Source organism: Phyllobates terribilis, unplaced genomic scaffold (assembly GCF_046119375.1).
Source record: "Phyllobates terribilis strain yellow unplaced genomic scaffold, ASM4611937v1 Scaffold_5__5_contigs__length_657084704, whole genome shotgun sequence".
In the NCBI taxonomy this organism is placed as follows: domain Eukaryota; kingdom Metazoa; phylum Chordata; class Amphibia; order Anura; family Dendrobatidae; genus Phyllobates; species Phyllobates terribilis.
In genome coordinates, this window is record NW_027362765.1 from 562,328,577 (window position 1) to 562,356,429 (window position 27,853).

Sequence of the window (27,853 nt, forward strand, 5' to 3'; positions counted from 1 at the left end):
TCTGCATTCCTCCAACCCAGCGGAGGACCTCCAGTTGTTTCCTGAATCCTCCGGGGTACCACCAGATAACAAAGGAACAGTGACTTTTCTACACCTTGTACCTGATACCTCGCCCATTTCATCCTGTGAGCGTGACAAGATGTACCCCGAAGCAGAGGTTACCTCCGTGTCTCTGCACCCCTCCAACCCGGTGGAGGACTTCCTGTTGTCTCCTGAACCCTCTGGGGTGCTACCTGTTAATAGATGGAGAGAGACTTCCTTGTGTGCTGTTCCTGGTACTCCACCCGTTTCGTCTGGTGCTGAGGATGGCTGGATAGGAGGTAGCATCCTAGCTACCCAGATGAGACCATTTTTGTTTCTTCCTGTTGACAGTAGAAGTAATCTCCTTGATGAGAGGGATTGGCCCTCAAATTCCCTGCAGAAGATTCTGGCAGGCCTGAAGGAGAGTGGGGGTAAGGGGGGGGTACTGTAACGTACCAGGAGAGTCCTTGCATAGTGGTCCATCTCCCACTGTGCAAGAATGTTCTCTTGATCTCCAGTCCTGACTGCCACTCTGGCTTCTTTCCATGTTGTCTGCTTTGCTTTGCTCTTGCTGCTTAGGGCGACGCCGGCTGAACTTCCTGTTTCTTGCAGCTGCTGCTGACACTCCCCTGATGCGTCCTCAGCCTATTGCTGTCTGTCACCTGATATTTAACCCAGCTCCTCCTTGGAATCCTTGCCTGAACTTCTTGTTCTGTCAGTAGGCCTCTGGTCGCTGACATGCTAGGTCCTGTCTATGTTTCCTGCCTATCGGTATCAGTTCCCGTGTCTGAACTGTGTCCTGTCTGTGCACTCTAGCCTGCAGTCTGTCCGCCTTTCTGGAGGCTGTATTTCCAGATCAGTCTGAACACACACTTAGCCTGTTCGTCTTGCCCTCTGGGGGCCGCATACCCTGACTCGCTCCTGTATTTGTTGCAGTACAGTTCCTGTCTGAACTGTCTCCTAATCTGCTTCCTGTTTCTTTCTATGTCCGTACCTTCCCTTTCTCCTGCTTTGTCTAAACCAGCACTTGGCTTTGCCTTGGCTCGTTCCTGTATTTTGTTGCAGTTCCTGTCTGAACTGTTTCCTTACTTTTTACCTGTTTCGTGTCTATGTCCGTCCCTTCCCTTTTCCTGCATTGTCTGAACCTGCACCTAACTCCTTCTCGTTGTCGCTGTACTTCTGTTTGTGAGTTGGAGTCCTCTCGCTACTTCTTTGCATGTATCTAGTGTGTATCTGGTTCTGCCTTTCTTTCTGTTCCGTGTGAACAGAGCCCTATCCCCTTTGCTTTGTCTTTGTTTACCCCTTTAGCGATTTATCTCAGACCTGTCCACCGCGTCTGCGGTTTCGCTCTGCTCAGCCTTGTCCACCGCGTCTGCGGTTTCGCTCTGCTCAGCCTTGTCCACCGCGTCTGCGGTTTCGCTCTGCTCTGCCTTGTCCACCGCGTCTGCGGTTTCGTTCTGCTCAGCCTTGTCCACGGCATTTGCGGTTTCGCTCTGCTCTGCCTTGTCCACCGAGTCTGCGGTTTCGCTCTGCTCAGCCTTGTCCACCGCGTCTGCGGTTTTGCTTTGCTCAGCCCTGTCCACCACGTCTGCGGTTTCGCTTTGCTCAGCCTTGTCCACCGCGTCTGTTTTTCTTCTCTGCTCAGCCTTGTCCACCGCGTCTGCGGTTTTGCTTTGCTCAGCCTTGTCCACCGCGTCTGCTGTTTCGCTCTGCTCAGCCTTGTCCACCGCGTCTGTGGTTTTGCTCTGCTCAGCTTTGTTTACCGCGTCTGCAGTTTTGCTCTGCTCAGCCTTGCCTTCCGCATCTGCGGTTTCGCTCTGCTCAGCCTTGTCTACCGCATCTGTGGTTTCGCTCTGCTCAGCCTTGTCCACCGCATCTGCGGTTTCGCTCTGCTCAGCCCTGTCTACCACGTTTGTGGTTTCGCTCTGCTTAGCCTTGTCTACCGCACCTGCGGTTTCGCTTTACTCTCTTTGATTACCGCATCTGCGGCTCTGAACTCGACTCCCATTCTGTACTGGACCCTACCCAGCCTGCGCTTTAGCCTGCCTGTTCCTGTATTCCCCGGTGTGGGTCAACAGCCGTGTCCGGAGTCTGACCTGGAGTAGACCCTGGTCCCTCTGCTCGGTTCCTCCCTGGTGAACAGGCGTCGTATGCCGTCGTGCGACCTTGGTCGGATCGAGCAGATACTTAGTTACGCCCCTCCAGGCACTCTCCGGTTCATGGCACAGTGGAACCACTAAGCACGCACACGCCAGTCAGTCCGGGCGTGTGCATTACAACAAACATTTATTTTAATCTTAAATGTCTGTCTATTTAATGTAATAATCTAAGCTTTTTTTTAATATACGTTGATTAAAATGTTACCGTTTCCTTACTACTCTATCTAACATCTTTATTTGTTTTTTTTAACCTGCTTCCTGTTTGATAATGCTTCGTTTAAGAATCCAAACGTATGCTGGGATACTTAAATGAGCCGTCATCAGGGGACAGTGGCTGCGGTGACTATCACAGCTTCTGCCCCCACCCTGAGATGAAGTGTCATCAGTAAAGTCTGAGCATGAATAAGTTGTCAATTCTGACATATGATCCGTATGAGCTCCCTTGTCACTGTGCGATAGCACTTTCAATGCTGTGACAGCACACTCTGTCACCGACTATAGTGAGAAGTGATGAGCCAGCAAGAGAGCATACATTCAGTGCGCAATGTAAGGAGAAAACTCATGAACAGAAAAAGCAGAGATCAGCACCACCCCTGCCAGTGACATCACTTGAAGGGGTGGGGCTAGTGCCTGCATATTGCTTTTTCTCCTTAAAATGTGCACTGGCAGTGCGCTCTCTTGCTGGCTAATCACTTTGCATTAGAACTGGCGAGGGAGCGCACTGTCACTGAGCATACATTGGAATTGACAACGGACGCATGCTCAGTAGAGCAGGGACTAACTCTTGAAATGGAGGTCAGTGATGATGCTTCTTTTAAGGGTGGGGGCAGAGGCTGTGACAGTGTATTGTGAGGTTCTGCAGTGGCTGAACTGTGTACTGTGAGATTCTTCAGCAGCTGAGGTGCATGTTGTGAGGTTCTGCAGCAACTGAGGTGTGTATTAGTTTTTTTCTGCAGAATTGAGGTGTATTATGAGGTTTTTCCGCAGCTCAGGTATGCATTATTCTGTTGTACAGTAGTTGAAGTGTGTAATATGTGGTTCTGCAGCACCTGAGGGATATATTGTGAGTTTCTACAGCACCTGAGGTGTGTATTATCAGGTTCTGCAGCAGCTGCAGTGTGTATTATTACGTTCTCCAGCAGTTGAGTTGCTTATTGTGCTGTTCTGCATCAGCTTAGGTGTGCATTATGAGGTTCTTCAGCACCTGATATGTATAATAAGGTTCTGCAGCTGCTGAGGTATATTTTGAGGTTGTGCAGCAGCTGAGGTGTGCATTTTCAGTTTCTGGAGCGCCTGAGAAATGTATTTTGAATTTCTGCAGCACCTGAGGTTTATTATGAGGTTCTGCAGCAGCTTAAGTGTATATTATTCTGCAGCACATGAGGTGTATAATGAGGTTATACAGCTGCTGAGGTGTGCATTATGAGGCTCTGAGGCAGCTGAGGTTTGTATTATGATGTTCTTCAGCAGCTGAGGAGTGTATTATGCTCTTCTGCAGCATCTGAGATGTGTATTATTACATTCTGTAGCAGCTTAGTTGCGTGTTAAGAAGTTATTCAGCAGCTAAGGAGTGTATTATGAAGTCCTGCAGCAGTTGAGGTGTGTACTCTGAGATTTTTCAGCAGCTGAGATATATTATGAGGTTCTGCAGCAGTTGAGATTTGTACAGGAAAAAAAGTATATCAATTTTCTTCGGATATGAAAAATGGCCTTCTGCCCTCTTTCGTGTTTTAGGAAACTGGGTAAAAAAATCAATAAGGTGGTTGTACCAAAGGGCAATTTTGCGCAGGGCACCATTCAGGCTAAGGCCTTTTTCATACATATATACAGTATGTGTATATATATAGATATATCTATATATCTATATATATACTGTATATACTTATGAGGCTGATAAACAGCCAGGATACTGCTAAAACTGTGGGTGTCAATTAGTCCACCAGTTCCTGCAGTTTAACCAGTTTGAGGACTCGTTTAATAGTGACCACAGCAATTAGGTGGCAACTCTGATGCATTGTAATGGCAGGAGGAGGCCTTTCAATGTCCCCACATCAGTACTGGCCTACCACACAGTAACTGCTCTTCTCCTAGCACATTTTAATCAGGCATGGCCCTGCAGTGAGATCAGTGAGGAGAGCAAATTGTTATTGCATGTCTCATACTAAGAAAGCCTGTTGTAAGATAGTATGGAATATGTTACTTTTCCCCTGTATGTTACTGCTGGCTTATAATTGATCAATGTTTTACAAGGGAAGAAGTACATGCCCCGAGTAAAAAATCTCTGGTAATGCTCCCAGGACATAACATAATTTATAACCTTAACTTTAAAAGCTAATATCTATGCAAAAGAGAATAGAAATCAGCTCTGCAGCCACTATTCCTTGAAATTGCCTGATTAACATGCTAAAACTGCTTTAAAACATGCTTTAACTATGTAAAATATTAAATCTAAAATACAAAACATAATTGATATCACAATATCAGGAATGATAAGTTATAAAAATGACAATTTAGTTCATCTTTATGGTAACCAAAAGAAAAAAAGACAATTAATATTTTTTAAATCTATTTCCAAAAATAGGAATAAAATGGTAACAGATAAATAATATAAATTACGGTATATGAACTCCAAAATAATATCAATTAAAATTTCAACTCGTTCCACCAAAACCGCCTTCATACAGCAGCATAAACTAGAAAAAAAGTGATGGCTCCAAAATAAAGAGTTTTTTTACATGGATTTTGTAGCATAAATATAGGAAACATAATGAATACTATTCAAACTTCGTATTGTACTCACCCACTGAAATAAGTTAAATGCAGAATTGTTTTTTATTCATCTCCCTAAAAAGTTTTAAACACACTATAAATACTGTAGCCAACATTTTGTCATAAAAAAATATCTCTTGTTCTGCAAAAACTATACAGTCATAAGGCTAACTCAACTGAAAAATTAAACATCTGTCTGTTTTAATACATGAAATGAAAACTAGTTAAAAAAATTGCTGTATATATATATAAAAAAAAAAAAAAAAATGTCCTAAAGGGATTAAAGCCTTTATTATAGTACACATAATAATTTTGATGAAGAGTCAAGTTGATACATATTGTTACGCTCATGCACGGACTGACTGGCGTGAGCGTGGTTAGTGGTCCCACTGGGCAACGAACTGAGGAGTGCCTGGAGGGGCCTGACTAGGGGCCTCGCCAGATTCGACCACGAACACACGGCACCTTAATCGACTCCGTGGTCCGAGGAGGGACATGGGAGGTGGCCCAGGTGCTACTCCAGGTCAGACCCCGGTCACAGCTGTTTACCCACACAGGGGAATGCAGGAATGGGCAGGTTTGGCTGGTATGCAGACAGGCGGGTGCTGGCAGGTACAACTGGTATGCAGACAGGCGGGTTCTGGCAGGTACGATTGGTATGCAGACATGCGGGTACTGGCAGGCACGACTGGTATGCAGGCAGGCGGGTACAGGCAGGCACGGCTGGTATGCTGGCAGGCGGGTACCGGCAGGCACGGATGGTATGCAGGCAAGCGGGTACTGGCAGGCACGGTTGGTATGCAGGCAGGCGGGTACTGGCAGGCACGGCTAGTATGCAGACAGGCCAATAATGCAGACAGGCTGGTACTGGCAGGTAGGGAAACAGGCTGGATAGGGACCAGTACAGAATGGGATGCAGGAACTGAGCCGCAGGTGTGGAGGACAAGCAGAGCAGAGCAGAGCTGCAGGCGTGGAGGACAAGCGGAGCAGAGCAGAGCGGAACCACAGACGTGGAGGACAAGCGGAGCAGAGCGGAACCACAGACGCGGAGGACAAGTGGAGCAGAGCAGAGCGGAACCGCAGGTGCAGGTAGACAGGACAGGGCTCTGTTCACAAGGAACAGACTGAAAAACACAGTAAGATAGCTAGAACACAGGAGGTAGATACGAGGGCAGCGAAACGGGGCAAGCAGAACCAGATTCACACAAGGTACTTGCAATGAAGTAGCGAGTGGACACAAAACTCACAAACAGAAGTACAGAGACAACGAGTTGGAAATAGGTGCAGGTTCAGACACTGCAGGAAAAGGGAAGGATCGGACATAGAGACAAACTGGTAACGGGCTAGGACACAGTTCAGACAGGAACTGATCCTGGAACAAGATACAGGAACGAGCCTGGGTACTCAGCCCCCAGGGTGACGGAAACAGACTAGAAGTCACAGATACAGGTAACGGGCCTGGGTACTCAGCCCCAAGGGTGGCAGAAATAGACAAGATACAGGACAGGACCTGGCAACTCAGTTGCACCGAACACACTGAAAGAAAATGTTGCTCAGGCCCCTCCTACTGGGTGGAGGGGGTTTAAGTATCCAGTGACTCACAGCAATAGGCTAGGGATGCATTAGGACTGCGCAAACTGTAACTTTAAGAATCACGAAGTAACAGGGTCGCCGCCCTAAGCAATAAGTAACAGGGCCGCAGCCCTAAGCAATCATGCACACAGCAAGAAACAGAGCAAAGTGTGCAGCCTGGACTGATAGGTAAGTTGTCGGTCTTGCATGGTGGGATATGGTAAGCTATGCCAGCATGCCGCCAGGGATGTTACAGTACCCCCCCTTTACGCCCCCTCTTCTTCAAGCCTGCAAGGATTTTCCGCACACAATTTGGAGACCGATTCTTCTCTTCAAGAAGATTACCTCTTCTGTCCACTAGAGGGAACGAGACAGGTCTCACCATCTTACTGACTAGGATGCTTCCTCCCATTGAGCCATCCTCAGATTCAGATGAAGTGGGTGAAGTACTAGGAAGAGGAAACAGGAAAGTCTCTCTCCATTTGTTAATATCATGTAGCACCCCAAAGGATTAACCGGACAACTGGAGATCCTCCACTGGGTTGGAGGGGTGCAGAGACTCGGGGGTAACCACCGCCTTAACGTACACTTTGCCAAGCTTACTGGATGAAGTGGGCGACGTACCAGGTACAGGGTGTAGGAAAGTCTCTCTCCATTTGTTATCAGGTAGCACCCCGGAGGATTCATGAGACAACTGTAGGTCCTCCGCCTGGTTGGAGGGGTGCAGAGACTTGGAGGTAGCCACCGCATTGATGGACTTATTGCCAGATTAGAGATGGAGGAAGCATGCTTAGGGACCATCTTCTGTCTGGTTTCTGAGATGAAACGTCTGCGAGGCGGGGCGGTACCTGAAGCCAGATGATTGGTACAATTGTTGAGACTGTGGGGGGACATCGCCTCTGCTTCCCTTCCTTCGGAGACTTCAGCGCACAGCGAGTAAGAGACTAGCAGATCTGGTGAAGAAGAAGAAGACATTGCTGACTTTCCTGAAGGTATGGGGACTGGACACCCCTTGTACCTCAGCAGTCCCCCAGGAAACACCACGCAGGATCTTCAGATCTGAGAGGGCACTAGATCTCTTGGCTCTGTACAACCTGTGGGTAAACCAGACAGCACCTGGAATGTGAACTTCTCATGTGTAATGCTCCAATCTGGTGTTTAATTTGTACAGACATATTTTGACTGTTTCTGAATAGGGCTCATCCCTCCACTGACAATGCCCAAACTGGATTCTGGAGTTGTTGGACGGGAATCAGACACCGACTCTTCAAGGCTTTAAGCCCGAAACTTCCGGTTAATCTGAGGCCTTCACTTGCCACGGAGACAGTCATGGTCATCTGTGGAGAGGAAACACTAACGCCAAGGGCAGCCTCTCCTACAGGGCTAATGTCTTGGGACTCTCCAACCTTCACTGGACAAAGACCGTCAGGGTGACCCAAACAACCGCAGCGGGTCCGCAATTCGATTTTATGACTGAGTTATGGCCTCTGCTTTGCGAGACGAACATGGTCAACCTTCATGGATTCTTTGCGGATAGCTGCCTCTACAGGCTGGGGAACAGGAGGTCTTTGGGAGGACAGAACCTGACGTGACGGTTTACCTCTACGCCTTGCACGTCTGAACTGCCTCTTGAGTTTGGGAAGAGTAGTATTCTGCGGAGCATTGTCATCCTGTATGGATTCTGCGTGGGCAGCAGCCTCTTCAGGCTGGGGAACTGGTGGGCTCCCTGCACGCATCACCCAGGACTGCTCCAGGATATTGGGAAGGGAAGCTTTAGCAGAAGCTACAGGGTTAGGGTCATCGAAAACCATTAGAAAGGCCACCAGAAAGGCCTGCAGCTCAGAGATGATAGGATCCCATGCTTCCCTTAGGGGGGTGAGACAATTCAAGGCATCACCCGCTAGGTAGGACATCAGAAATGCTACTTTAACCCAATCAGTGGGAAAATAGTGAGAATAGAAATGCAACATACATTGCTCCACAAACGCACGGCTTGTTTTGGATCCCCATAGTACCGTGGTGGATCCGCAGGAACGAGTGCTGATAGCTCAATTTGGGCTGGTGCGTAAATCGCCTGGACCTCAGCTTGAGAAAAAATATTTCCTTGGTGCACATATTCGCCAGACAATCATTCAAATGTCTCCGAGAGTGAAGGGCCGCTGGGCTCAATAGGGACCACGGCCTGAGCAAACTGTTAAGATCACGCCCAGACTGACTGGCATGAGCGTGGTTAGTGGTCCCACTGGGCCATGAACTGAGGAGTGCCTGGAGGGGCGTTATTAGGGGCCTCGCCAGATCCAACCACAAACACACGGCGGCTTAATCGACTCCGTGGTCCAAGGAGGGACATGGGAGGTGGTCCAGGTGCTACTCCAGGTAAGACCCCGGTCACAGCTGTTGACCCACACCGGGGAATGCAGGAATGGGCAGGTTTGGCTGGTATGCAGACAGGTGGGTGCTGGCAGGTACGACTGGTATGCAGACAGGAAGGGTGCTGGCAGGTACGACTGGTATACAGACAGGTGGGTACTGGCAGGCACGATTGTTTTGCAGACAGGTGGCTACCTACAGGCACGGCTGGTATGCAGGCAGGCGGGTACTGGCAGGCACGGCTGGTATGCAGGCAGGCGGGTACTGGCAGGCACGGCTGGTATGCAGGCAGGCCGATAATGCAGACAGGCGGGTACTGGCAGGTACTGAAACAGGCCGGATAGGGACCAGTATAGACTGGGATACAGGAACTGAGCCCCAGGCATGGAGGACAAGCAGAGCAGAGTCGCAGGTGCAGAGGACAAGCGGAGAAGAACAGAGCAGAACCACAGACGCAGAGGACAAGTGGAACAGAGCAGAACCGCAGACGCAAGGGACAAGCAGAGCAGAGCGAAACTGCAGACGTGGAGGACAAGCGGAGCAGAGCAGAGTGGAACCGCAGATGTGGAGGACAAGTGGAGCAGAGCAGAGCGGAACCTCAGACGCGGAGGACAAGCGGAGCAGAGCACAACCGCAGACACAGAGGACAAGCGGAGCAGAGCTGAGTGGAAGCGCAGATGCGGAGGACAAGCGGAGCAGAGCAGAGCGGAACCGCAGACGTGGAGGACAAGCGGAGCAGAGCAGAGCGGAACTGCAGACATGGAAGACAAGCGGAGCAGAGCGGAACCGCATATATGGAGGAAGAGCAGAGCAGAGCAGAGTGGAACAGCAGACGCAGAGGACAAGTGGAGCAGAGCAGAGCGGAAAACAGACGCGGAGGACAAGCGGAGCAGAGCAGAGCAGGGCCACATGTGCAGGGAGACAGGACAGGGCTCTGTTCACATGGAACAGACTGGGAAACACAGCAAGATAGCTAGAACACAGGAGGCAGATACGGGAGCAGCGAAACGGGACAAGCAGAACCAGATACACACAAGGTACTTGCAATGAAGTAGCGAGTGGACACAAAACTCACAAACAGAAGTACAGAGACAATGAGTTGCAGTTAGGTGCAGGTTCAGACACTGCAGGAAAAGGGAAGGATCTGACATAGAGACAAACTGGTAACGGGCTGTGACACAGTTCAGACAGGAACTGAACCTGGAACAAGATACAGGAACGAGCCTGGGTACTCAGCCACCAGGGTGGCATAAACAGTCTAGAAGTCACAGATACAGGTAAAGGGCCTGGGTACTCAGCCCCCTGGGTGGCGGAAACCGACAAGATACAGGACAGGACCTGGCAACTCAGTTGCACAGAACACACTGAAAGAAAGTGTAGCTCAGGCCCCTCCTACTGGGTGGAGGGGGTTTAAGTATCCAGTGACTCACAGCAATAGGCTGGGGACTCATTAGGACTGTAAAGGAAGTAACAGGGCCGCTGCCCTAAGCAATCAGACAAGAGACATGCACACAGCAAGTAATGGAGCAAAGTGTGCAGCCTGGACTGAGAGGTAAATTGGCAGTCTTACATGGTGGGTGATGGTAAGCCATGCCAGCATGGCCAGGGATGTAACACATATCCTTTCTTTTTTATGCTTTAGCACAAAAACTTTAGGTGTGAATCCAGTCTTAGAAAATGTGAATCATTATCTACATTTTTATACAAATTGCAAACAATGCAAGTTAAAAAAAGTGGTTTCTAACTCTAAATATTCGTTGCATTTTTTACCAAACATTCAGTACTGTAACTGTACTGTGAGATATCCAGTTTCTCCCTAGCTACTTTGAATTGAGTCTTGACAGCAGCAGGTAAGTAAAAATAATAAATGGTTGGTGTGCTAAAAGCAACTGAGATCATGCTTAGGGACTGGCAAGAATTCAAAGAGTGTTTTCAATGTATATCAACTTTGACACAAAGTTCAACCACTAAAATTCATTAGATAACTCTTGGGAACTGGCTTAAATTAAATTCAGTATGTCAGATTTAAAACCCTGCCACACATTAACTTTCTCTCCTTTATATATTAATATCAATGATTTTGAAGGATTGTCATCATGAGTTTCAGCAGACTTCTTACATAGTTACTTTATTTAATTTCAAAATGTTATGTTTACATAATATACACTGCTCAAAAAATAAAGAGAACACTCAAATAACACATCGTAGATCTGAATGAATGAAATATTCTCATTGAATACTTTGTTCTGTACAAAGTTGAATGTGCTGACAACAAAACCACGCAAAACTCATCAATGGAAATCAAATTTATTAACCAATGGAGGCCTGGATTTGAAGTCACCCCCAAAATTAAAGTGGAAAAACACACTACAGGCTGATCCAACTTTGATGTAATGTCCTTAAAACAAGTCAAAATGAGGCTCAGTATTGTGTGTGGCCTCCATGTGCCTGTATGACCTCCCTACAATGCCTGGGCATGCTCCCGATGAGGTTGAGGATGGTCTCCTGTGGGATCTCCTCCCAGACCTGGACTAAAGCATCCGCCAACTCCTGGACAGTCTGTGGTGCAACGTGGTGGATGGAGCGAGGCATGATGTCCCAGATGTGCTCAATCGGATTCAAATCTGGGGAACGGGCGGGTCAGTCCATAGCTTCAATTCTTGCAGGAACTGCTGACACACTCCAGCCACATGAGGTCTGGCATTGTCCTGCATTAGGAGGAACCCAGGGCCAACCAACCGCACCAGCATATGGTCTCACAAGGGGTCTGAGGATCTCATCTCGGTACCTAATGGCAGTCAGGCTACCACTGGTGAGCACATGGAGGGCTGTGCGGCCATCCAAAGAAATACCACCGCACACCATTACTGACCCACTGCCAAACTGGTCATGCTGAAGGATGTTGCAGGCAACAGATCACTCTCCATGGCGTCTCCAGACTCTGTCACGTCTGTCACATGTGTTCAGTGTAAACCTGCTTTCATCTGTGAAGAGCAAAGGGCTCCAGTGGCGACTTTGCCCATCCTGGTGTTCTGTGGCAAATGCCAAGCATCCTGCACAGTGTTGGGCTGTGAGCACAACCCCCATCTGTGGATGTCGGGCCCTCATACCACCCTCATGGAGTCGATTTCTAACCGTTTGTGCAGACACAAGCACATTTGTGGCATGTTGGAGGTAATTTTTCAGGGCTCTTGCAGTGCTCCTCCTGGTCCTCCTTGCACAAAGGCAGAGGTAGCGGTCCTGCTGCTGGGTTGTTGCCCTCCTCCGGCCCCCTCTAGGTCTCCTGGTGTACTGTCTCCTGGTAGCACCTCCAGCCTCTGGACACTACGCTGACAGACCCAGCCAACCTTCTTGCCACAGCTCGCATTGATGTGCCATCCTGGATGAGCTGCACTGCCTGAGCAACTTCTGTGGGTTGTAGAGTCCGTCTCATGCTACCACGAGTGTAAAAGCACAACCAACATTCAAAACTGACCAAAACATCAGCCAGAAAGCATTGGTACTGAGATGTGGTCTGTGGTCCCCACCTGCAGAAACACTCCTTTATTGAGGGTGTCTTGATAACTTACAATAATTTCCATCTATTGTCTATTCCATTTGCATAACAGCATGTGAAATTGATTGTCAATCAGTGTTGCTTCCTAAGTGGACAGTTTGATTTCACAGAAGTTTGATTCACTTGGAGTTATATTCCTTTGTTTAAGTGTTCCATTTATTTTCTTGAGCAGCGTATATATACTGTATATATATATATATATATATATATATATATATATATACATACATACAGTGGGGAAAATACTGTAAGTATTTGATGCACTGCCTAATTTGAAGTTTTCCCATCAGCAAAGAATGATTTTTTTAATTATTTAATTATCTAATTAAATTGCATTTTATTGCATGAAATAAGTATTTGATCACTTACCAACCAGTAAGAATTCTGGCTCTCATGGAGCAGTAAGTTCTTCTTTAATAAACCCTACTAATCTGCACTCATTACCTGTTTTAATTGCACCTGTCCACACACAATCAATAACACTCCAAACTCTCCACCATGGCCAAGATCAACAAGTTGTCTAAGGACACCAGGGACAAAATTGTAGACCGGCAGAAGGCTGGGATGGGATACAGGACAATAGGCAAGCAGCTTGTTGAGAAGGCAACAAGTGTTGGCACAATTATTAGAAAATGTAATCTAAGGGGCAACATTTCTCCTTGCGGAGAGGGACATGTTAAGCATATCAAGGTGAGGAGACTTCCTAAGCCTCAATGCTCCTCTGGGAAATATGCAAATTGTCTCCTTAACTGACTCCTTAACTGTCTCCTTAATTTACTCCTTAAAAAGTCTCCTCACCTTGACATGCTTAACATGTCACTCTCCGCAAGGAGAAATGTTACCACTTAGATAGCGGTCTGACGCTTCTCACACAGCCAAACCAGAACTCACACCACACTTTGCACTGAAGAGGGGCAGTACGCCAAAACACATTGTCTGCAAATTGAGTCTCTGGTTCTGGCTTTTATCCTAAGAAAAGGCTCGTTAAAGGGTCAATATTGACTTTTAGGATTGCTACTTCCTATAGGTGGCACTAAAGTTCTAGTTCTCTTCCTCTCTGAAGAGACAATTTAGAAAATGGAAGAAACACTAGATGATTGTCAATCTTTCTCGGTCTTTGGCTCCATGCAAAATCTCTCCTCATGGAGTAAGGATGATTCTGAGAAAGGTTAGGAATCAGCCCAGAATTTCACTGGAGGACCTGTTCAATGACCTGAAGAGTGCTGGGACCATGGTCTTAAATATTACCATTAGTAACACACTAAGTCGTTATGGTTTAAAATCCTACATGGTCCCCCTGCTCACGTCAGCACATATATAGGCACGGGTGATCCAGAGGAGGCATGGGAGAAGGCCACATGGTTAGATGAGACCAAAATAGAACTTTTGGGTGTTAACTACAATCGCCATGTTTCGAGGAAAAGAAAGGATGGATACAACCCCAAGAATACCATCCCAACCACGAAGCATTGTGGGGAAAATATCATACTTGGGGGTGCTTTTCTGCAAAGGGGACAGGATGACTACACTTTATTGAAGGGAGGATATAAAGGGTTTTGTTTGTTTTGGCCGACAACCTCCTTCACTCAGTAAAAGCATTGCAGATGGGTTGTGGCTGGGTCTTCTAGCATGACAATGATCTGGAACAAACAGCCAGGGCAACTGAGTAGTGGCTCCGTAAGGAGCATTTTAAGAAGCATTTTAAGGTCTTGGAGAGTCCTAGCCAGTCTCCAGACCTAAATCCAATAGAAAATCTTTGGAGGGAGCTGAAACTCAATATTTCCCAGCAACAGCCCCGAAAGGTGAAAGACCTGGAGAAGATCTGTATGGAGGAGTGGGCCAAAATCGCTGCCTGCAGTGTGTGCAAACTTGATCAAGAATCGATTTATTCATCGAACATTCGCCGAACATTGCCGAGGATTCAATGGGGGGCTAAAGTCAACACATACACAACACTTTCAAATGGGCCCAAAGATGCCAAACACATCAAAATAGGGTCAGACACCAGGAAAGTGCCATCAATTTACCCAGAGTGCAAGCAGTATAATTAGTATTTATTATTAGCGTTCAGAGAGCACTAAAATGCTCGGTTGCTCGAAGCTCGGGCTGAGCTCACCGTGATACTCGAGTGCTCGACCCGAGCAATCAGCCCAATGTTAGTCCATGGGAGACTCAAGCATTTTTGCGGCGGCACCCCCGGCAGTCTGTAGAAAGCCTAAAAAGTGCCCAAAATGATAGTGACAGTACTCAAATGACATGGGGACAGCATGGGGATCGCCTCAGGAAGCATTTCTGACCCCCAGGTCACTGCTGTCAACAACGTGCTCAGAGGTATTAAGCCACTTTTACGGGCTCACAATAAAACGTTCGAAAACTAAACAAACTGCTTTCCTGTGAAATATGTTAAGGAACAACCTTTCCAGGGTAAAGACTTGTGTATAAGGTAAAATAAATAACCAAAAACAAAAATACTCCTCCACACCTTGGGCTATGTTCACAAGTAGCATTTTTTATGCGTTTTTGCACTTTTGTATTGCTTTCAACCGTGACAAATGCATTCACCGGGAAATGTCATTTTAACATTTTACAACCTTATCTGGCCATGTGCTATGTGACACATGCATACAGTGCTGAAAAGACATGGGAACAGCATGGAGAAGACACTGGAAGCATCTCTGACACCCAGGTCACTGCCTAAAAGTGTGCCCATCAGAACTGATCCTTGCTGTATCAGAAGATGCAGACTTGCAACTATCCCTATGCAAGTTCTTGTCTTTCTGGGATGGATATTAGTCCTCAGAAGGACTGTTTGTTTGATTTTGCAGGCTTTAGAGACCCTACACTACCTATTTCACAGTATAAATCTCTCCCTAGCTCAGCAGCACTTTCCCTACACCCGGGGTCTCAAACTCAGCTGGTTATATGGGCCGCACATGGAAAAACATTTAATTTGGGGGGCCGCATTATTTGCAGGACAAAGTGACACTTTTAGTGGTACCATTTTGTTTCCTATTCAATACAGCGCACCGGTCACCCACCCAATACAGCGCACACGTCACCCACCCAATACTGCGCACAGGTCACCCACCCAATACTGCGCACAGGTCAACCCCCCAATACTGCGCACAGGTCACCCACCCATAACTGCGCACAGGTCACCCACCCAATACAGCGCACAGGTCACCCACCCAATACAGCACACAGGTCACCCACCCAATACTGCGTGCAGGTCACCCACCCAATACTGCGCGCAGGTTACCCACCCAATACTGCACACTGGTCACCCACCCAATACTGCGCACAAGTTCCCTCCCCCCCATACTGCGCACAGTGCCCCCTCATACTGCGCACAGGTCACACACCCAATACTGCGCACAGGTCATCCACCCAATACAGCACACAGGTCACCCACCCAATACAGCGCACAGGTCACCCACCCAATACTGCATGCAGGTCACCCACCCAATACTGCGCGCAGGTCACCCACCCAATACTGCGCACAGGTCAGCCACCCAATAATGCGCACAAGTTCCCTCCCCCCATACTGCGCACAGTGCCCCCATACTGCGCACAGGTCCCCCACCCAATACTGCGCACAGGTCAAACACCCAATACTCCGCACAATTTCCCCCCCCATACTGTGCACAGTGCCCCCCCCACTACTGCGCACAGGTCCCCTGTCCTGTATTTCACATAAGCATGACAGAAAAAAAAAAAAAAGATTATTCTCACCTGTCCTCCATTCCCTCGGCGTCCTTTCTGCACCTGTGGCCCGCAGGCACATAGACCCCTTGATGATCGCGGCCCGGTCCAGGAGCCGCCGACATCAGCGCTGTAGTGCAGTGTATTGCCATGCAGAGACTGGCTCTCTGCACAGCAATACCAATGCCAGCCGCCGGTCTATCAGAGGCCAGCAACTGACATCGAAGTCGATCGCAGCATTGCAGTGGCTAAGGGGAGGTGATCGCAATACTCACCTCCTCTTCGGGCCTTCAGCGCTGTATGCCGCGGCTTCCCGGTTGTTCCCATGACAACCCGATGTCGTCATGACAACATCCGGGTCACCAGACAGCAGAAAGATTTTTTGGTCATGCGCAGTGCATGACCAAACTATCTTCTCCCTGTGCATCGCTGACCGCCTGCATAGCACAGGTATGGTGCTCCATTCCTGTGCTGTGCAGGCGATCACAATAAAAAAAGTGAAAGTCCCATAGTGGGACAAAGTATAAAAATAAATAAAACTGTCAGAAAGTGAAAAAAAATTAAAAAAAATTGTAAAAATTTTAAAAGAAAATAAATAAAATAATCCACCAAAAATAAAAATATAATGTACCCATCAATAAATATTATTATGAAAAAAACAAACAATAAAAGTACACATATTTGGTATTGCCGCGTCCGGAACGACAAGACCTATAAAACTGTCCCACTAGTTAACCCCTTCAGTAAACATGGTAAAAAAAAAAAAAAAAAAATTAAGCAAAAAACAATTCTTTATCATCACAAAAAATGGACTAACACGCGATCAAAAAGACGAATATAAATAAAAATGGTACCACAGAAAACATCATCTCATCCCGCAAAAAATAAGCCATGATACAGCTCCATCAGCCGAAAAATAAAAAAGTTATAGCTCTCAGAATAAAGCGATGCAAAAAAATATTTTTTTCTATAAAATTGCTTTTATTATGTAAAAGTGCCAAAACATAGAAAAACGATATAAATGTGGTACCGCTGTAAACCAGAAGAATAAAGCTACCTTATCAATTTTACCACATGTGGAGCAGAATAAAAAATTTTTTTTAAAAAAACTATTCCTGAGTTGTTGGTTTTTGTTTATTCTGCCTCCCAAAAATCGGAATAGAAAGCGATCAAAAAATGTCACGTGCCTGAAGATGGCACCAATAAAAGCGACAACTCATCCAGCAAAAAACAAGCTTGACTCTGTCAGCCAAAATATTGAAAAATTATAGCTCTCAAAATATGGCGATGCAAAAAACTAGATTTTACAAAAAAATGCGTCTTTTAGTGTGTGACAACTGTCAATCATAAAAACCCGATATGATTCTCGAATCTCTGTAGTCGCACCGAACGGAAAAATAGATCGTCTAATCACTTATACCACACGAGGAACGGCGTAAAAAATAAACTCTTTGGTTAGGGTTGTGCTAGGGTTAGGGTTGTGCTAGGGTTAGGGTTGGGGTTAGGGTTGGGCAAGGGTTGGGCTAGGGTTAGGGTTGGGATAGGGTTAGGGTTGGGCTAGGGTTAGGCTAGGGTTGTGTTAGGGTTAGGGTTGGGGTTGGGGTCAGGGTTGGGGTTAGGGCTAGGGTTAGGGTTGGGATTTTTTTCAAAAGTAAAATAAAGATGACAATATTGCAAATAGTGTTGAGCGCAAGTGATCGCTATTTGAGTTTGTATCGGGTGCTCGGGAATGCTGAGTATCGTGGGTGCTCGAGTTACATGGTTCGTGCCATATGCTTCGCGGCCAAAAAAAACCTTGTGGGGATTGCCTGCCATGCACGAGCAATCCCCGCATGTTTTTTTTGGGGTTTCTAATAACCGTGAAACATGCGGGCGGGGACTCGAGCATGTCACTCAAGCACTCTTGATACATGGTGCATACCTGAGTACCCAATGCAAACTCAAGTAGCGAGCACTAGTGCTCAAAAATAATGACAACTTATTCAATATGATGACCTAATGTTATGAAATTCTGTGTCGTACCTCTGGGTTCAAAATGTTCACTATACCCCTTGATAAAATCCTTGAGGAGTGTAGTTTCCAAAATGAGGTCACTTGTGGGGGGTTTCCATTATTTAGGCACATCAGGCGCTCTCCAAACACGACATGGCGTCCACTCTCGATTCCAGCCAATTTTGCGTTCAAAAAGTCAAACAGTGCTCCTTCCCTTCAGAACTCTGCCGTGCGCCCAAACACTGTATTTTCCCCACATATGGGGTATTGGTGTACTCAGGAGAAATTGCACAAAAGTTTTTGGGGTCCATTTTCTCCTCTTACCTTTGTGAAAATAAAAAAATTGGGGCTAAAACATAATTTTTGTGTAAAAATTGGCTCCATGTTATAAACTTCTGTAAAGGACTTGGGGGTTCAGGATGCTCACCACACATCTAGATAAGTTTCCTGAGGGGTCTAGTTTCCAAAATGGTGTCACTTGTGGGGGGGGGGTTCCACTGTTTAGGCACATCAGGGGCACATCCGCTGATTTTTCAAGCAAATTTTATATTCAAAAAGTCAAATGGCGCTCCTTCCCTTCCGAACCCTGCCGTGTGCCCAAGCAGTGGTTTTCCCCAACATATGGGGTATCTGCTTATTCAGGAGAAATTGCACAACAAATTGCATGGTGCAATTTCTCCTGTTACCCTTATGAAAATGCAAAATTGGGGGCTGAAAAACATTTTTGTGGGAAAAATGTGAAAATTTTATTTTTACGGCTCAATGTTATAAACTTCTGTGAAGCACCTGGGGGTTCAAGGTGCTCACCACACATCTAGATAAGTTCCCTGAGGAGTCTAGTTTCCAGAATGGTGTCACTTGTGGGTGGTTTCCACTGTTTAGGCACATTATGGGTTCTCCAAACGCAACATGGCATCCGCTCATTATTCAAGCAAATTTTACAATCAAAAAGTCAAATGGCGCTCCTTCCCTTCCAAACCCTGCCCTGCGCCAAGTAGTGCTTTTCCCCCACATATGGGTTATCTGCTTACTCAGGAGAAATTTCAAAACAAACTGCCTGGTGCAATTTCTCCTGTTACCCTTATGAAAATGCAAAATTGGGAGCTGAAAAACATTTTTGTGGGAAAAATGTTACATTTTATTTTTACGGCTCAATGTTATAAACTTCTGTGAAGCACCTGGGGGGTTCAAGGTGCTCACCACACATCTAGATAAGTTCCCTGAGGAGTCTAGTTTCCAGAATGGTGTCACTTGTGGGTGGTTTCCACTGTTTAGGCACATCAGGGGCTCCCCAAATGCACCATGGCGTCAGCTAATTATTCAAGCAAATTTTACATTCAAAAAGTCAAATGGCGCTCCTTCCCTTCCGAACCCTGCCGTGCGCCCAAACAGTGGTTTTTCCCCACATATGGGGTATCTGCTAGCCCAGGGGAAATTGCACAACAAAGTTTGGGCTCCTTTTTTCATGTTACCCCTGCAAAAATAAAAAAAATTGGGTCTAAAGTAACATTTTTGTGAAAAAAGTTAAATATTATTTTTTTCTTCCACATTCCAAAAATTCCTGTGAAGCACCTGAAGGGTTAATAAAGTTCGTGAATGTGGTTTTGAGCACCTTGAGGGGTGCAGTTTTTAGAATGATGTCACTTTTGGGTATTTTCTGTCATGAAGACCCCTCAAAGTGACTTCAAATATGATGTGGTCCCTAAAGAAATGGTTTTGTAAATTTTGTTGGAAAAATGAGAAATCGCTGGTCAAATTTTAACCCTTATAGCTCCCTAATAAATAAAAATTTTGGTTCCAAAATTGTGCTGATGTAAAGTAAACATGTGGGAAATGTTATTTATTAACTATTTTGTATGACATATCTCTCTGATTTAATGGCATAAAAATTGCAACATTTTCAAAATTTTCGCCAAATTTCCATTTTTTTCACAAATAAACACAAGTGATATCGAAGAAATTTTACCACAATCATGAAGTACAATATGTCACGAAAAAAGAATCTCAGAATCAGGGAGATCTATTGAAGCATTCTAGAGTAATTACCTCATAAAGTGACAGTGGTCAGAATTGTAAAAATTGGCCTTGTCATTAACGTGCAAACCACCTTGGGTTGTAAAGGGGTTAAAGGACTTTATTCTTGGTGTTTGTGTTTTTTTTAACTTTCAATATGGGGTTAGTAATGGGGGTGTCATATAGACACCTCTCCATTACTAACCTGGGCTTGATGTCAGCTGGCATTATAAGCTGACACAACCCCAACCCTATTACCCCACTGCCACCGCTGCAGGGCAGTTGGAAGAGGGAGGCTAAGTGCCAGAATTGGCGCATCCATAGGATGCGCCGTTTCTGAGTAGGCTGATGGCTGGTGTTTCTAGCCTGGTAGGGGGCCAATATTCATGGCACCCTTCTTGGGCTAATAATATCAGCCCCCAGCTGCCTGCCTAGCCATTGCTAGCTATTAAAATAGAGGGGACCCGATGTCATTTTTTTTTTGGGTCCCCCATTTTAATAGTTAGTAAAGGCTAGGTATTCAGCTGGGGCTGATATTAGTAGCCTGGGAAGCTCCGTGTATATTACCCCCTTCCCAGGCTTCAAACATCTGCCCCAGTCATTTGCTTAACCTCCGCTAGAGACTAAAATTATGGGGAACCCTACGCTAATTTTTTTTTTAATAAATCCTTTATTTTAACACTAAATGAAAAGTACAGTAAGCAACACTGTCACGGTACTTATTATATATGTGACTGACATGTTTCTATTAGTGTTGAGCGAGCATGCTGGACACTACTCGGTACTCGCCCGAGCATCTCACTACTTGGGATGTTCGGCGCGCATCGAGCATTTTCGGGTTACTCGGGCGGGAGCTCGGGTCTCCGCCCTGCATGTTTGGTGCTCTTTATAATGCCAATGAATATGCAGGGATTGCCAGTCAGTCACTGTAATGCCGCAGCCATGTTGGTTGTGGGCATTACAGTGATTGGCTGGCCGCACAGAGTCACCTTGAGTATTTAAAACAGGGCGCAGCCATCTTGGACACTGTTGCTCCGGATCTGACAGTGTAGGGAGAGTGCAGCTGAGCTAGGGAGAGATTTATACTGCGAAATAGGTAGTGTAGAGTCTCTAAAGCCTGCAAAATCAAACAAACAGTCCTTCTGAGGACTAATATCCATCCCAGATAGACAAGGACTTGCACGGGGATAGTTGCAAGTCTGCATCTTCTGATGCGGCAAGGATCACTTCTGATGGGCACACTTTTAGGCAGTGACCTGGGTGTCAGAGATGCTTCCAGGGGTCTTCCCCATGCTGTTCCCATGTCTTTTCAGCACTGTATGCATGTGTCACACAGCACATGGCCAGATAAGGTTGTAAAATGTTAAAATGACATTTCCCAGTGAATGCATTTGTCACGGTTGAAAGCAATACAAAAGTGCAAAAACGCATAAAAAATGCTACTTGTAAACATAGCCCAAGGTGCAGAGGAGTATTTTTGTTTTTGGTTATTTACTTTACCTTATACACAAGTCTTTACCCTGGAAAGGATGTTCCTTTACATATTTCACAGGAAAACAGTTTCAGTTTTGTTTTTGAACGTTTTATTGTGAGCCCGTAAAAGAGTCTTTATTCCTCTGACCACGTTGTTGACAGCAGTGACCTGGGGGGCAGAAATGCTTCCTGGGGCGATCCCCATGCTGGTGCCATGTCATTTGAGCACTGTCACTATCGTTTTGGGCACTTTGTACGCTTTATACAGAATGCCGGGGGTGCCGCCTCAAAAATGCTCGGATCTCCCATGGACTAACATTGGGCTCATAGCTCGGGTCGAGCACTCGATTATCACGGTGAGCTCGGCCCGAGCTTCGAGCACCCGAGAATTTTATCACTCGCTCAACACTACTGGCAACGTCCCTCGTGTTGGTGTTACGGGGAACGGTTGCCCGCCTTCTTTCTGCGGTCACCTCACTGCTTCTTCCTGCCTGTTGGGGTACTCTGCCTCCCTCCCCCTGTGTGCTGCTGGCCTCGCTCTGCGTGTCCTCCTGCCACATTGGGTCAGTTACTAGATCATCCACCACCTCCTCCTCTTCCACTTCCGCACCACATTCCTCCTCCTCACTTCGTGGCAATTGTGTCTCGTCATCGTCCACCTCTTGTGACAAATTCCCAGCGTCGCCTTCCTTTGGCCGTTGCTGTTCAAATATTTGGCTATCGCTACATGGGATCTCCTCTTCCACCACTTCTAGCGGAGAAGGCGAGGGGCCCAAATATGGTGGGAGGATGGAGCATCAGGGTGAAGAGGAGTATGCGGTTGAGACTCACGGCTACTAAGACTTGACGGTGTGGAAGACAGACCGGAGGCGGTGGTGCCCAGGTGACTGGAAGTAATATCTGCTATCCAATTAATAACCTGTTCACACTGATCAGTTGGCAATAGTGGTGTTGTTGTGTGCTTCCCTAGTAATTCGCTCAAGAACAGGAAGCGAGAAGATGTGGCTGTTGGTTGTGGCACATTTTCACCTTGGCCACAGCCCTGTCCTCTGCACGCACCATTGTAAATTAAGTAAAATAGCTTACACCCGCACTATCAATGGCAAAAGAGTAATAAAAAGAAGATTAGAACCGTGGAAGTGGAAAACCACAGTTCTATTTCTCTGGCCTATACCAGAATCTTTTAAACAGATATATTTGTGTCTGAACAGTCAGCGAGACAATCAAACTGTTTTTTTTAATGTAAAAAAGGCAAAAAGGTGGATTACACCCAGATTTGAACCGTGGAAGAAGAAAACCACAGTTTTATTTCTCTGGCCTACACCAGAATCTTTTAAACAGATATATTTGTGTCTGAACAGTCAGCGAGACACTCAAACTGTTTTTTTTTTATGTAAAAAAGTCAAAAAGGTGGATTACACCCAGATTTGAACCGTGAAAGAGGAAAACCTGTTCACACTGATCAGTTGGCAATAGTGGTGTTGTTGTGTGCTTCCCTAGTAATTCGGTCAAGAACTGGAAGCGAGAAGATGTGGCTGTTGGTTGTGGCACATTTTCACCTTGGCCATAGCCCTGTCCTCTGCACGCACCATTGTAAATTAAGTAAATTAGCTTACACTCGCACTATCAATGGCAAAAGTGTAATAAAAAGAAGATTAGAACCGTGGTAGTGGAAAACCACAGTTCTAGTTCCCTGGCCTACACCAGAATCTTTTAAACAGATATATTTGCGTCTGAACAGTCACCGAGACACTCAAACGGTTTTTTTTTATGGAAAAAAGGCAAAAAGGTGGATAACACCCAGATTTGAACCGTGGATGAGGAAAACCACAGTTCTAATTTCATGGAGTATACCAGATTTTTTTAAACAGATATATTTGTGTCTAAACACTCACAGACACACTTAATTTTTTTTTGGGGGGGTGGAATACCAAAAGGTTAATAAGACCAGTATTTGTACAGTCTGACTGAGGGGAAAAAAATAGAGGATTTAGATGAAAAAAAAAGAATTTTTCCTGGCCCCTGAGACCTGGGGCTAAGTCTAGCAATTTGAGCAGCACACAGGACTGTAATGCAGTGTTTGTTGGTATAACCACTGCGTATCCTATACAGTCTGCCTGCCTGCCTGGTATCTGAGATGGATATTAGTCCACAGAAGGACTGTTTGTTTGATTTTGCAGGCTTTAGAGACCCTACACTACCTATTTTGCAGTATAAATCTCTCCTTAGTTCAGCAGCACTCTCCCTACACTGTCAGCGGCGCCTGGTTTTAAATACTTGAGGTGACGCTGTGCGGCCAGCCAATCACTGTAATGCCCACAACCAACATGGCTGCGGCATTACAGTGACTGGCTGGCAATCCCTGCATGTTCATTGACTATGTAAAGATCGCCAGACATGCAGGGCGGAGACCCGAGCTCCCGCCCGATTAACCCAAAAATGCTCGGTGCTCGCCGAGCATCCCGAGTAGTGAGAAACTCGGGCGAGTACCGAGCAGTGTCGAGCATGCTCGCTCAACAATATTTATTATTGTAGCGCCGTGGCGCTTTACATGTGAAAAGGGGTCACCGACTGGTACAAGGAAAAAGAAGACCCTTCCCGTGAGGGCGCACAAACAAACTTCAAGGGATGAGTGAGGATACATTTGGTCAGGGTACAGCTGTTTGTGCAGTAGTGTGGTGGAGCGAGTGTTACTGCAGATTGTATGCTTGTCTGAAGAAGTGGATCTTCTTCAGCTTCCTTTTCAAGGTTTCCACGGTAGGCAACAGTCTGATGTGTTGGGCTACAGAGTTCCACAGTAGGGTAGATGCACAGGATAAAACTTGTATGCGATTGTTGCAAGAATAGATAAGAGGGAAGTAGAGAACGAGATCTTGAAAGGATGGGAGGTTGCGCGCAGGTAAGTAGAGGAAGACTAGGTCACAGATGTATAGAGGAGAAAGGTTTTCGATGGCTTGGTATGTGAAATTTAGGCTTTTCAACTGGAGTCTCTGGGTGACAGGGAGCCAGCGCAGGCATTGACAGAGGGGAGAAGCCAATGAATAGTGTGGTGACAAGTAGATTAGTCTGCCAATACAGTTTAGGATAGATTGGAGGGGTGCTAGAGTAGTAGAAGGGAGGTCACAGTGCAAGAGCTTACAGTAGTCCAGGCGGGAGATGATGAGGGTGTGCACTGATGATTTTGTAGATACATGGTTGAGGAATGTGTGGATTCCGGAGATATTTTGGAGTTGGAGTCGGCAGCAAGTAGAAAGGGCTTGGATCTGACGTTTGAAGGACAGATCAGAGTCAAGCTTGCGAAACTGAGGAAAGTGGGCAGCCATTGACTTTGATAGATAGGTCAGTTGGGGGGATGAATGAGATGGTGGAAAGATGAAGAATTCGGTTTTATCAATGTAAAGTTTTACAAATCTAGCAGAGAAGAAATATGAAATAGCGGACACACATTGTGGGATTCTGGTTAGTAAGGAGTAGAGAAGAGCAAATGTTTCAATATTCGATTCAGATTACAATCGTATAATTTGCAATATTTGCCGATTTATTCGTCGAATGTTCGTTAAACGTTACCGAACGCCATAATTTTCAAAGGGGGACAAAAAAAGGCAGACAGAACATCTTAAAATGGTCCGAAAAGCTGCCGAAACACATCAAATTAGGGGTAGACACCTGGAAAGTGCCATCAATTGACCCAGAGTACAAGTACTATAGTTATTAATACTATTACAGCGAAATTTATTCCGTGGCGCTTTACATGTGAAAAGTATCCTCCGTCGGGGACTCATCGACTGGTACAAGAGGAGAGAGGACTCTGCCCACGAGGGTGCACAAGCAATCTACAAGAGATGGGTGAGGATACAGTAGGTCAAGGTACAGTTAGTCGTGCAGCGGAATGCTGGAGAGAGGCTTACCGCAGATTGTATGTTTGTCACAAGAAGTGGGTCTTCAGCTTCCTTTACAAGATTTACATGGTAGGCGAGAGTCTGATGTGTTGGGGTACAGAGTTACACAGTAGCGGAGATGCACAGCACAAATCTTGTATGCGATTGTGACAAGAAGAGATAAATGGGAAGTAGAGAAGGAAATCTTGGAAGGATGGGAAGTTGCGTGCAGGTAGCTAGTACAGGGAGACTAGGTCACACATGTATGGAGGAGACAGGTTTTTGATGGCTTGGTATGCCAAAGTTAGGCTTTCAACTGGAGTCTCGGGCAACAGGGAGCCAGGGCAGGGATTGCGAGAAGCCTTGGAATAGCGGGATGACAGGTGGATTAATCGGCCAGCACAGTTTAGGATAGATTGGACGGGTGCGAGAGTTCTATAAGGGAGGCCACAGAGCAGGAGCTTGTAGTAGTCGAGGCAGGAGATGATGACGGTGTGCACTGGTGTTTTTCTACATTCATGGTTGAGGAATGTGTGGATCCCCGAGATACTTTGGAGTTTGAGTCAGCAGCAAGTAGAAAGGGCTTGGATGTGACATTTGAAGGACAGATCAGAGTCAAGCTTGCAGGACTGGGGAGAGTGGGCAGCCATTAAGTTTGATAGATAGGTCAGTTTGGGGGTAAATGAGATGGTGGAAAGATGATGCATTCTGTTTTATCCATGTTAATTTTTGCAAATCTAGCAGAGAAGAAAGATGAACTACATGACACACATTGGGATTCTGGTTAGTAAGGAGGTGATATCAGGTCCAGAGAGGTAGATCTGTGTGTCATTAGCATAGAAGTGATACTGAAAGCCATGAGACCATGAGCTGTCCCAGGCTGAAGGTGTAGATGGAGAAGAGCCTGGGTCCTACAACTGAACCTTAGGGGACACTGACACATAAGGGGAGACATTTGGAGGTGGTGTGTGAGTGGGAGACACTGAATTTCCTGTCGGTTAGATATTAAAAGATCAAAGACAGGGCAAAGTTTGTGATGCCGAGAGATGAGAGTCAGTAGTAAGAGTGTATGGTCTACTGTGTCAAAGGCAGATGACAGGTCTAGGAGGAGGAAGACAGAGTAGTCTGCCTTGGATTTGGCAGTTAGTAGGTCGTTGGTGACTTTAGTCAGGGAAGTTTCAGTGGAATGATGAGGTTGGAAGCCTGATTGTAAGCTGTCAAAGAGGGAGCAGGAGGATAGGTGGGAGGACAGTACAAAATAGATGTGTTGATCCAGTAGTTTGGAGGCACAGGGGAGAAGTGAGATGGGTTAATAGCTAAACATAGGATAGGTCAAGGAAGGCTTTTGGAGGATGGGTGTGATCGAGGTATGTTTTAATCATGATGGGAAGATGCCAGTTGTTAGTGACATGTAGAAGAGGAGGGTTAGGCTTGGGATGAAGATTGTGGTATGGCTTTGAATGAGGTGGGATGGTATTAGGTCAAGTTCACAGGTGGTGAAATGTGATTTGGAGAGTAAAGATGATCTTCCGTGATGGTGGAGAAGCTGGTTTTGGAGGAGGAGAGTTGAGTCGTTATGAGAAGGGACTGTTGGGACTTTAAGCAAAAGCTTTGCCATATGTTGTCAATCTTCTGTTTGAAAAATGAGGCTAAATCTTCAGCTGAGATGAGAGAAGAGGAGAGGAGAGGGAGGGGGAGCTGGTGGACAGAGGAGGGACTTGAAAGTACTAAATAGCTGTTTAAGGTTGTGAGACACATGATATGAGAGATGAGAAGTATGTTTGTTTTGCTGCAGTGAGCAATTGTGCAGAATTTTGAAAACTTCAGTTACTATACTTCTCTCCCTTTCTTTGGCAGTACATCTTTGTAGATGAGGGGCAGGAAGAACATGTGCTCCAGTAGATGACAAGAGCTGCATCAAGTGGCCTCTGCTCCTCTTCCTCCAACTTTACATCACACACACAGTACAGTCCTCAGAGGTGCCACCCCAAATACCCTTGTTTTCACCCATGTCACAACTCTCCAACTTGCCAACTGACTGTGGGGAAGCACAGATGGGCGAGTCTGCAGAGCTGTTCATACATTCTATTGCGGGGCATCAGAGGTCTGATCCAAAGCTTCACAGACTCAAGAGGAGGAAAGCATGTGTAGCGATGTCCAAAATTTTTTTCAGTTGATCTGGACCCGGACGAAGTAGAGTCCGAGAAGAATCCAAACCCTCGTCACCAGATGTTAACCCCTGGGGTTGGGCATGGATTGATTGGAGAAAGAAATAAATACACACCAGAACAAGGAGAACTAAACTAATATTCAACAGGGGTTGGAGAACTAAATTACCTTAGTACCTT